The sequence below is a fragment of the Solanum verrucosum genome, unplaced genomic scaffold (genome assembly GCF_900185275.1).
Source record: "Solanum verrucosum unplaced genomic scaffold, falcon-dt-bn FXZP01000252.1, whole genome shotgun sequence".
NCBI lineage: Eukaryota > Viridiplantae > Streptophyta > Magnoliopsida > Solanales > Solanaceae > Solanum > Solanum verrucosum.
In genome coordinates, this window is record NW_026019988.1 from 6,492,412 (window position 1) to 6,502,209 (window position 9,798).

The 9,798-nt window shown below is 29.1% G+C and overlaps 1 pseudogene; it reads left to right on the forward strand.

Annotated features, from left to right (window-relative positions):
• Nucleotides 1–7,707: 7,707 nt before the first annotated feature.
• Nucleotides 7,708–9,580, forward strand: LOC125818748 (UPF0481 protein At3g47200-like; annotated as a pseudogene).
• The last annotated feature ends 218 nt before the right edge of the window (nucleotides 9,581–9,798 follow it).

Here is a 9,798-nt window from a genome sequence, read left to right on the forward strand (position 1 = left end):
TATTAGGAAACAAAATGAAATAAAAAAAGAAAAAATTATCTTCTTCTGTAAGTACTGGTATATACTTAAGGAATCCCATAAACCAGAACTCAAAATCATCTTCTGTGGTGGCTTTTCCCTATTTTCACTTTCTTTTGCTTTCATTATCTTACTTATTGGGATCGATACCTGCAATTGTGAACCGGCCTATTAGATTATGCTTTACGTGGCTAGAAAATTAAGAGTTGAAGGAAAAATGGAACAGAGTGGTACCTTGTAGTAGATTCTAAGCAACTTTCTTGTTGGAGATATGAGCTTTATTGATCTCACTGCAGAAAGCAATCTTATCGGTAGGGATGAAGAGAAGGCCTGCTATTAGACCAGCTGTAGTTGATAAAATAGGATTGAGAAACCTTTAATAACTTTTCATCATTTCTAACACTAAACTTCTGCTTGAATATCTTCTCCAACTTGAAGAATTTTCGCTCCGAGGCTCAATTTTCCCTTCACAGTTTCCGTTAGCTTCGGGCTAAGGCTCACTGCACCATGGAAGTTGAGACATTAATGACTTTAGAATTGATTCTTTCTATCATATATACATGTAAATTGTGATTCTTGCATGAATTGTGGGACTTCATGACTAACTTCTCTGTATTCTTTAGGCTTACGATGAATTCTGGAGTAGTGACTTTTATGAAAAAGATATGACTTTTATGAAACGTTGTGACCTTTCTGAAGAGTTGTAACTTTTCCAATGAGTTGTGACCCTTTCGACAAGGCACAATAAGAATTTGTTCACACTACCATTTGTTGTCTATAATTAGAGGGATCCTGTCACTATTATTTGTAGGGTTTTTTTTCCGTTATAGGGTAGTCAAATTCAAATTCATTAATTAAGCTTCTTATGAAGTTTGTTTCATTCTTCAAAGTTTTCTTCCTCCAATTTCATGGAGTTTAATCTTTACTATAAGTCATAGTGATTCATGTAACATTGGTAATTCCTTTTTTCTATCTTGGTGACTTTCTTTTACCTCTGTTAAAAAATTTCAGCAAGGATGATTGAAAATTGATCTTCTCTTTTGTCCCTTTCTACAAGTTTCTTCATATAAACAATGAAAATTGATTTTCATTGTAATGCGACATTACTACTCTTGGACCTCTCCGCCCACAACTCATAACGCTTTTGAAATGGTTGAATTCATTGCATTTGGTTCTTTAGTAAACAAATCTTTTATTTCTGCCACTATTATTTGTAGATTTTTTTTCAATAAGGCAGTCAAATACATATACATTTATTAAGTTTCTTATGAAGTGTGTTCCATTTCTCAAAGCTTTCTTCCTCCTATTTTATGAAGCTTAATCTTTTACCGTAAGTCATAGTGATTCATGTATCCCTTGCAATTTCTTTTTGCTATTTTTGTAACTTTTTTTTTGAACTCTGTTAAAAATTCCAATGAGAATGATTGAAGATTTATCTTCTCTTTTGTCCCTTTTTACAGGTTTCTTCATACACTTTTCGGGTAAATTGCTTGTGGATTGTGTTATATTTGATAGCATACAACAATAAATATGTGATTACTAATATGGAACCAATGATGATGTTTGTTAAAAGAACCAAACAGATTGATCTCTTGCTTGTCACAGTTAGTATATTATTTTGATTGTTTTTTCTTAGGTACAAACATTTTGTATGGATTGAGGTATACATATTATCGTCTCTATTGAAGAAAATTACTGAATTTTTTCCAGCAGATAATGAAAAAAAAAAAAAAAAAAAAACAAAAGCTCAAAAAAAAAAACTCATAAAAAAAACTTGGTTTATTATCAGTTCCTTCCAAGACTCTCCAAGTAAAAGGTTTTTCTCCTATTTCTTCACTTCTCAATCCTAGCAATAGTAATGACTATTCTGAGACAATGAGGAAAAACATTTATGATACTCATAATTTTATGGTCATTTTTAACATATACATAATACAACGTACTATAATAAAAAAGAGATTGATGGAGGTTCATATGAAAGGAGTCGAAGGTCTCCATTTGAATTTAGTTAATTATGTTCTTGTATGCACGTGATGTTCCACTATACTTGAGAGTATTGTTGTTCGAGGCTTTTTGGTCTCTTCTTTAATGTCTGATGTTGTTCTTTATAACTTCTTAGAATTTATAAAATTTCATTATTTTTGACCAACTATTTCCATGGAGATTTTCTTAGACTTTTTTCTTATACTTAAAATCTCTCTATGACTCATAATTTTTGTATAACAAAAACAAAAATTAAATAAAATATTGCACTTTAAGATTTCAGAAGAATGCTTTACCTTAAGATAAAATGTTCTTGACAATGTAGTGTATGTATCGAAAATACGAATATTGCCGAATGACCATATGTAAGCTTAGTAAAATAGTTCAATCCCGTGCGAAGCACGGATAATTTGCCTAGTATATATATATAAAAGAGAATCCAATGCCCGCTTACGTGGCGCCACCACAAACAAGGATTCCCTTTTAATTTATTTATTTCTAAAATTAACCTTTTCCTTTCATGAAAAGTTGTGACTTTTATTAAAAAGTTGTGACTTTTATTAAAAGTTATGACTTTTATGAAAAATTATGATTTTTATTGAAAAGTTGTGACTTTTATTAAAAGTTGTGATTTTTCTGAAAAGTTGTGACTTTTATGAATAATTGCGACTTTTATGAAAGGTTTTAATATTTATGAAAGGTTGTGACCTTTTCGAAGAATTGTGACATTTCCAAAGAGTTGTGACATTTCCGGTAAGGCACAATAAACATTTGTTCACACTACCCTTTGTTGTCTATAAATAGAGGGATTTCCTCTCATTTTAAATTTTAAAACTACGAAAATTCTGAACTTTTTCTTCTTCTTCTTTTGCACAATTAAATATTTGATTCTGAACTTCTTCTTCTTTCTCTGCACAATTAAATATTTGTGTACTTTGCTCCTGTTGAGTGGCTCACTGACACTATTGTTTTTGTATCATTACACTGGTGAATAAAATCGTTTCATCCTGAGAGGATTTATTTCTTTAAACCTCGGGTACTAGAGGAAATGATTTTCTTAAGGAGATATTGTGCATTTAGCAGGCTCGATTTTTCCTTTCTGTTTCATTCTATTGTTACATATACTGATATGTTTTTTACAGTCATTAATTTATGCTTATGATATTAATTGTTGTTTTTGAGTACATGTTTTAAACTTTGTTGTTTATGTTTCTGTAAAGTTATTGTGGTAAGTATTTGTTAGTACAGACTCTATGTAAATTTAACTACTGCAGATTCATAAATAACTTTTTACAGAATACATTTGTTTATAACATTCTCCAAAGAAATCTTTTCTTCTCCAAGAAATCAAGCCTAAAAATTTATATGTTTTTTTGTTGTTGTCATAATAATGTTAATATTAATAGGAGTAAAAAAATTAGAAAGTCAAATGATAGAATTAAAACTAGCAATTAATTACAATTATATGATACACAATGATGACTATTCTCTCACACCAAAGTACTTCTTTGAACTTTTTTCCCATTATCTCTTACTTCTCTTTCATCCTTTTCAAGGATCCTTAATGTTTTGTTTGTGCACAACTTCAATTCCAAAAAACTATCATAAATATATTACATATGAAATTTGGATTTTGGAAGATTGCATTTTAATTTTAAAACACATAATGACTACATATTACTTATTGGTATATCATATGATTATGGAACCTTTGCTCTTGATAAACACATTAGTTATATATATATTAAAAAAATATTTAATATTTTGAAAGTAATTGACAGTGTTATATACTAGCGAAATTTGCAAACAAGAAAATTGAGAAAAATATTTATTTGACTCTCTAATAAAAGACACTATGTAACCATTCATATAGATGATAAAAATAAACTAACCATTATAAAATTTCAAAAACAAATTAATGAATCTATAAAATGAAATTATGTAAACTAGGAGAAAATAATGTTATGTTTTGTACTTTTGACTTTTTTTTTAATAAAACAAACGGTAAACTACAATTGAATAACCACTGTACACTTAAAATAAATTAATATAAAAATACTATAACATCAAAATACAAGAAAAATTCTATTCTAATAAATTTTTAAGAAGAATGTTTTAACCGCGCGAATCGCGGGCCCATTTACTTGTAATAGTAAAAGATTGGATCTTTCTTAATTTGCTGTAAAGGTTTTGAAATTTCTTCTTTTGGCTGTTTGGTCAATTACAGTAAGCTAATCTCATGCTGACTTGTTTTATCATCAAGATTTGTGTGCACATGTAGTGTTTTCAACTTTTGAGTTGGCAGATTTGCTGTCTCATCAATAGTAAACCTACTTTTACAAGTTGAGAAAAAAGTAAGAGAAAAAGCTAACCATTTTGATGTCATTTTGTCAAGTTTTTGAACCATATAGTAAAATTGACACATCAACTCCAGAAAAAGGACTTTGGCCTTTCGAAAACAATAACTATCCTTTAATTGGTCGTCACAAATTAAATCACAAAATTTGTGTACAAACTATGTTAGTCACACATAATTCAAAAAATGTATAAACTAATTATACATAAAAAAAATATAAATTTTTTGACTTCATATCTAGTGACACAAATAAACTCCATAAAAGTGTCATACTTTAAAAAAGGGAATAATAAGTATCATTCAATAAGTTGCCATCAATAGGCTCATAAAATTTGAGTCAGTCATACATATTTTAGAAATTTATGAACTAATACACACAAAACACCAAAATGATCCTAATTCTTGTTTAGTAACACATACATGAAATCTAAAAGGCGGCATACAGTTATAAAAAATAATGGATATCATTTAATAGGTCGTCAATAATAGTCAATAGATCGACCCTTAAAACTTGAGATTAATCTAAGTCGGTCACACATGCATATTTCAGAAAAGTAATGAACTAATACAAAAAAATAAATAGATGATGCTAAATTCTTATTTCGTGACATATAAACTCTCATCAAAAGGTGGCGTGCACCTTACAAAATCAATGAGTATCATACAATATATAGATCGACACCAATGGACCCATAAATTTTGAGCTCAAACAAAGTTGAACACATATTCATTAAAAAATCATAAACTAATACAAACGAAAATTGAATAATTTTGAAATTATGTTTCTTCATACAAATAAACTCCAAAAAAGAGGCTTCCCCTTTTCAAAAACAATGATATCATTCAATAGGTAGTTACCAATGGACTTACAAAATTTGAGCTCAATCAAAGTATGTTACACATTCTAAAAAATTAATGGACTGATACATAAGAAAATATGAGAGAAACCTAAATTATTGTTTCGTGACATACAAATTCAAAAAAAAGCCATAGGTTCCTTTCAATAATAATAAGTATTATTTAATAGATATCGTTATCAGTGAACCCACAAAATTTGAACTCAAACATAAACGATCACACTTAATTCAAAAATTTATGAACTTATACACCCGACAAATTAAATAGAGATAAACCTAAATTATTGTTCCATGACACATAACTTTCAAAGAAAGCTGTCATTCGCTTTTTAAAAATAATAATGTGTTTCATTTAATAAAATATGAGTATCATTTAATAGGTATTTACCAATAAATCTACAAAATTTGAGATCAAACAAATTTGATCACATATATTCCAAATATTCATAAACTAATACACATAATACATGAGTTGCTAATATATGTCTTCCTCTTATACCAAATTCATACCCATGAAAAAAAAGGGAAAATTTGGGATATCAATCATAGTGAGATTTTATGTAATTACAAAATATAATGATTATTAGCGCACATAATAAGTGTATTTGTACATATTAATAGTAAAATATATTATATTAAGCGTTCTTTAAGTGTATTACGATAAATATAATATCTTTATAGTAAATACATTATATCTTATAATTGTATGTAACAATAATGAAATTCATTGTATTCATGTGCTTAAAAAATATATATCAACACGTATATACATCTTGCCTAACTATATTCACATGCATCTCCTATAGAACTCCAAACTCTCATTAAATTATGTAATTCTTTTAAACTATTGGTATTTCAAATAAATATAATACCTAATTTTCCGTGTCACATATTTTTTCCTAAAAAGAGACATGTCCACTGTATATATGTAGAAAAAATGCATGTGGAATATATCAAGGAAATGATTTCCAAAACTCTACTATAAAGGCTAGAAATTTAAAAAATGTATGTTTATATTATAGTACAAGGGATAAATTAAAGTACCCTAGATCTATAATCGAAATCTCAGAGACACACCTCAATTAAACTAAGGTCGTGTTGCCTCCTGAACTCATTTTTTTGATAATTTTATATATATCTTTTGACTTACGTGACACACTTTATGACTCCATGTAGTTGAGGCGTATGGGAAATGTCTGAATATCACGTAAACCAAAAAAGTGTACAAAATTACAAAAACAAAAAGGCTTCAGAGGTGATAGACCTTAATTTAGTTATGTTGTGTCTCTGAGATTTTGGTCATAGTCTAGCTACTTCTCTATTATCCCTGTGTACAACAAACATGTCAATTTCTCACACTATAGACTTCGATTTTATTTTTTTTTGAAAACTAAATAATGATTGACTTGTTGAGTCAGCAGGCTTCTCCTTATCTTTCCATCATTGGCCAGCTATATTTTGTATGATGAAAGACCAAAACAAGACCACATAATAAAATATTATTTTATATTATATATGAATAATATTTGATCTAATATTCTCTTATAAAAAAAAAAAATATACATGTGACCTGTCTCGTAGATTAGAAACAACAGATCAATAAAAGAAGAAAAATAAAGAAAAAGAAACAGCCAAACCAAAGAGGTATTTCTTTTTCTAATTTTTCTTGTTCTATGCTAAACGATTATTCTTATTATTTTGCTACCTCAAGTTAAATAACATGATTTACATAATATTTTCTAGTGTAAAGGGAAAATTGAATGAGAATATATTTTTTTTTGGAAGAAAAACATTTTATTAATTTTGCTAAAAATAGAGCTTTTTTCTGCCGCACATCAATGGGAATTTTGCTTTATAAAACATAAACTTTTTCCACTTATTTTCCAATGAACCAGCTTACTGTAAAAACACATATGGTAGGAAACAAATTCTCACTAAAATCTTGACAAAATTCCTAAATTTTATGCGTTAAAAAAACTAATACTATTTTTTCTTTTCACATTGATTCAATCAAAATATTTGTGAGAATAACCACTGAATATTTTGCAGTAAAAAATTCCAATGGGAAAATAGTGACTTTTTAGTAGTGTTTCTGTTTTGTTTGTCCGTTTTTGATTTGATACAAAAAGTAAAAAGAGTTTTGAATCTTATAATTTTAAACTGAAATATATAATATGTACCAAAGTGTTCTTTAATCTTTTGATCGTAAACATGTCTTGTGAAACGTTAAAATTAGCAAGTTACCAGAAAATGAAAGAGACATCCGAATCTTTTATTTTTACTTAGATCAAATTATTTTTTTTTTCTAGAAGTTTTGGCAACACATAGTAAAGTTATTTTCATATAGTAACATTAGAGTTGATGTTATATAATTTCCCTTTTAATTGCTGTCTTTTATTTTCATATCAATTTGTGCAATGAATAGATTGCTTTGAATTAATAATAATATGAATTTGACATTCTTTTGTAGGAATTAGAGTTGAAGAAAGAGGGATGGCATACTCCATTGAGATTACCTCAATAGATAATCAAATTCCACTACTTCTTCAAACTGAAAAAAATGAGGTATCTCTCAACTTTACAAATTAGTTTTCGATTTGATTAAAATACATAAACAGTTAATTGATATCATCTATACAAAAAAATAATAATAAAATTGTACCTTAATTTTTAGCTATCATGAATTCAAGAGATTACTAAATCACCTTCTTCGTAATTTTAGGTCTACCTCATTGTCCTAACATGTTCACTAACCATAGTTTTACACCTACAAATCGGTGCATTTCAAGAGTTTTTTTATCTTTTTTTTTCCTTTTGTCCAAATTTTGGGGCAATATATATCATAAGCCAAACGGAATATATAGAGGGGGACAAAAGACTTTGAAAGTTAAGAATTTTAAGCATATGAAGAAAAACTTTGAAAGGTAACTTGTTATGCAAAATTTTAACCATCACTCTTTTCCATTACAGATAGAAGAAAGGAGGAAAGTGGATCATATAATCGAGATAAAGGAAACAAATGGTCAAGATCCATTGGGTCACAAACAATGAATTCTGTAAATCAAATCTTTGATGAAATGCTTGAGGATTTGAACAATTTGTCTATTAAATCGTGTACGATATTCAAAGTAAATGTGGGGCTACGTGAATCAAATCCAGATGCTTATACACCAAAGATGATCTCTATCGGTCCTTACCATAAGAAAAATCCTCAACTTCGTCCAATGGAAAAGTACAAACAATTGTACCTACAACGATTTCTTCAACGAAAAGAGGGACTTGGTGTGGAAAGTTGCATCAATGAATTGGAGATACTAAAGAAGGAAACAATCAAGTGTTATGATGATATAGAAGATCAATGTGATGATAGTTGGGGCACTAGTCAATTTTTGCAAATGTTGTTGCTTGATGGTTGTTTTGTGGTTGAGTTTATTCGGGAGTGTACTAAAAAGTATCCAGAAGAAGAAGACAACATCATCAATTTTGTTGATTGCATATATAATCAAATACTTCGAGACTTGATGTTACTAGAAAACCAACTTCCTTTCTTTGTTCTCAATCAACTTCATGACATGACAAAGCAAGATGATGAATTACCATTGGCAATACTGACGAATAATTTGTTTACCTTTTTTCTTGACTATCCAAAAATGACCCCTGAATCCTTTAGAAAGACAAAATGTATGAAGAAAATATCAAACATTTACTTCATGCAATACACATATTTTCATGTCATGGCCAAAATCTCATGAAAAAGTCAAAAAATGACATAATGACGCATAAGGTCATGCCAAAAGCAACAAAGCTTTCTGAAGTTGGAGTTAGCTTCGTTGAAGTTGGATATTTTAATAGATTATTGGGCGAAGACAACCTTGGGGATGACATAAGTTTATTTGATATAAATTTCAACAATGGATTTATGACAATCCCTTGTTTTCAAGTCGATGATGATACAGAAACCATCTTGTGAAATCTCATTGCTTATGAGCAACAATTATCTGATGTACGACCTAAATATTTCAGTGATTATGCTACTTTCATGGATCATCTTATCGACTTAGAAAAATATATTAATTTGCTTCGCCAAAAAGGAATCATAGTGAACTTGACGGGAGACGACAAAAATGTGGCTAACCTCTTCAACAAAATCGGAAATGGGGTCACAATGTATCCCAACTTCTATTACAATGAGGAATTCGAACAAGCAATTGAATATAGTGAAAAACCATGGAACAGAATGAAGGCAAATTTGAAGCACAATTATTTTAGTAGTCCTTGGGTAGGAGCTTCAACTGTGGCAGCCATCATACTCCTCATACTCACAACTATACAGACTATTCTAGCTTTCACAGGTTCCGTTAAGTAATTAGTATATGTCTCAATTGTAGTGTTGATGGGCCTGTTTTCCCATTTTGCTAGCTTGTTGTAACTGATTATATACTTTTAATTGTACGCAATCTTGGCTAAACCATCTGCTACTTGGTTTGCCTCCCTGTCCCAAGCTTTGTATTGTGTCTTCAATGATTTGAGTGAACTTCTTGTTATCATCAGACTTGAGATTTTTTGTCCTAGTAGATCTGGGAA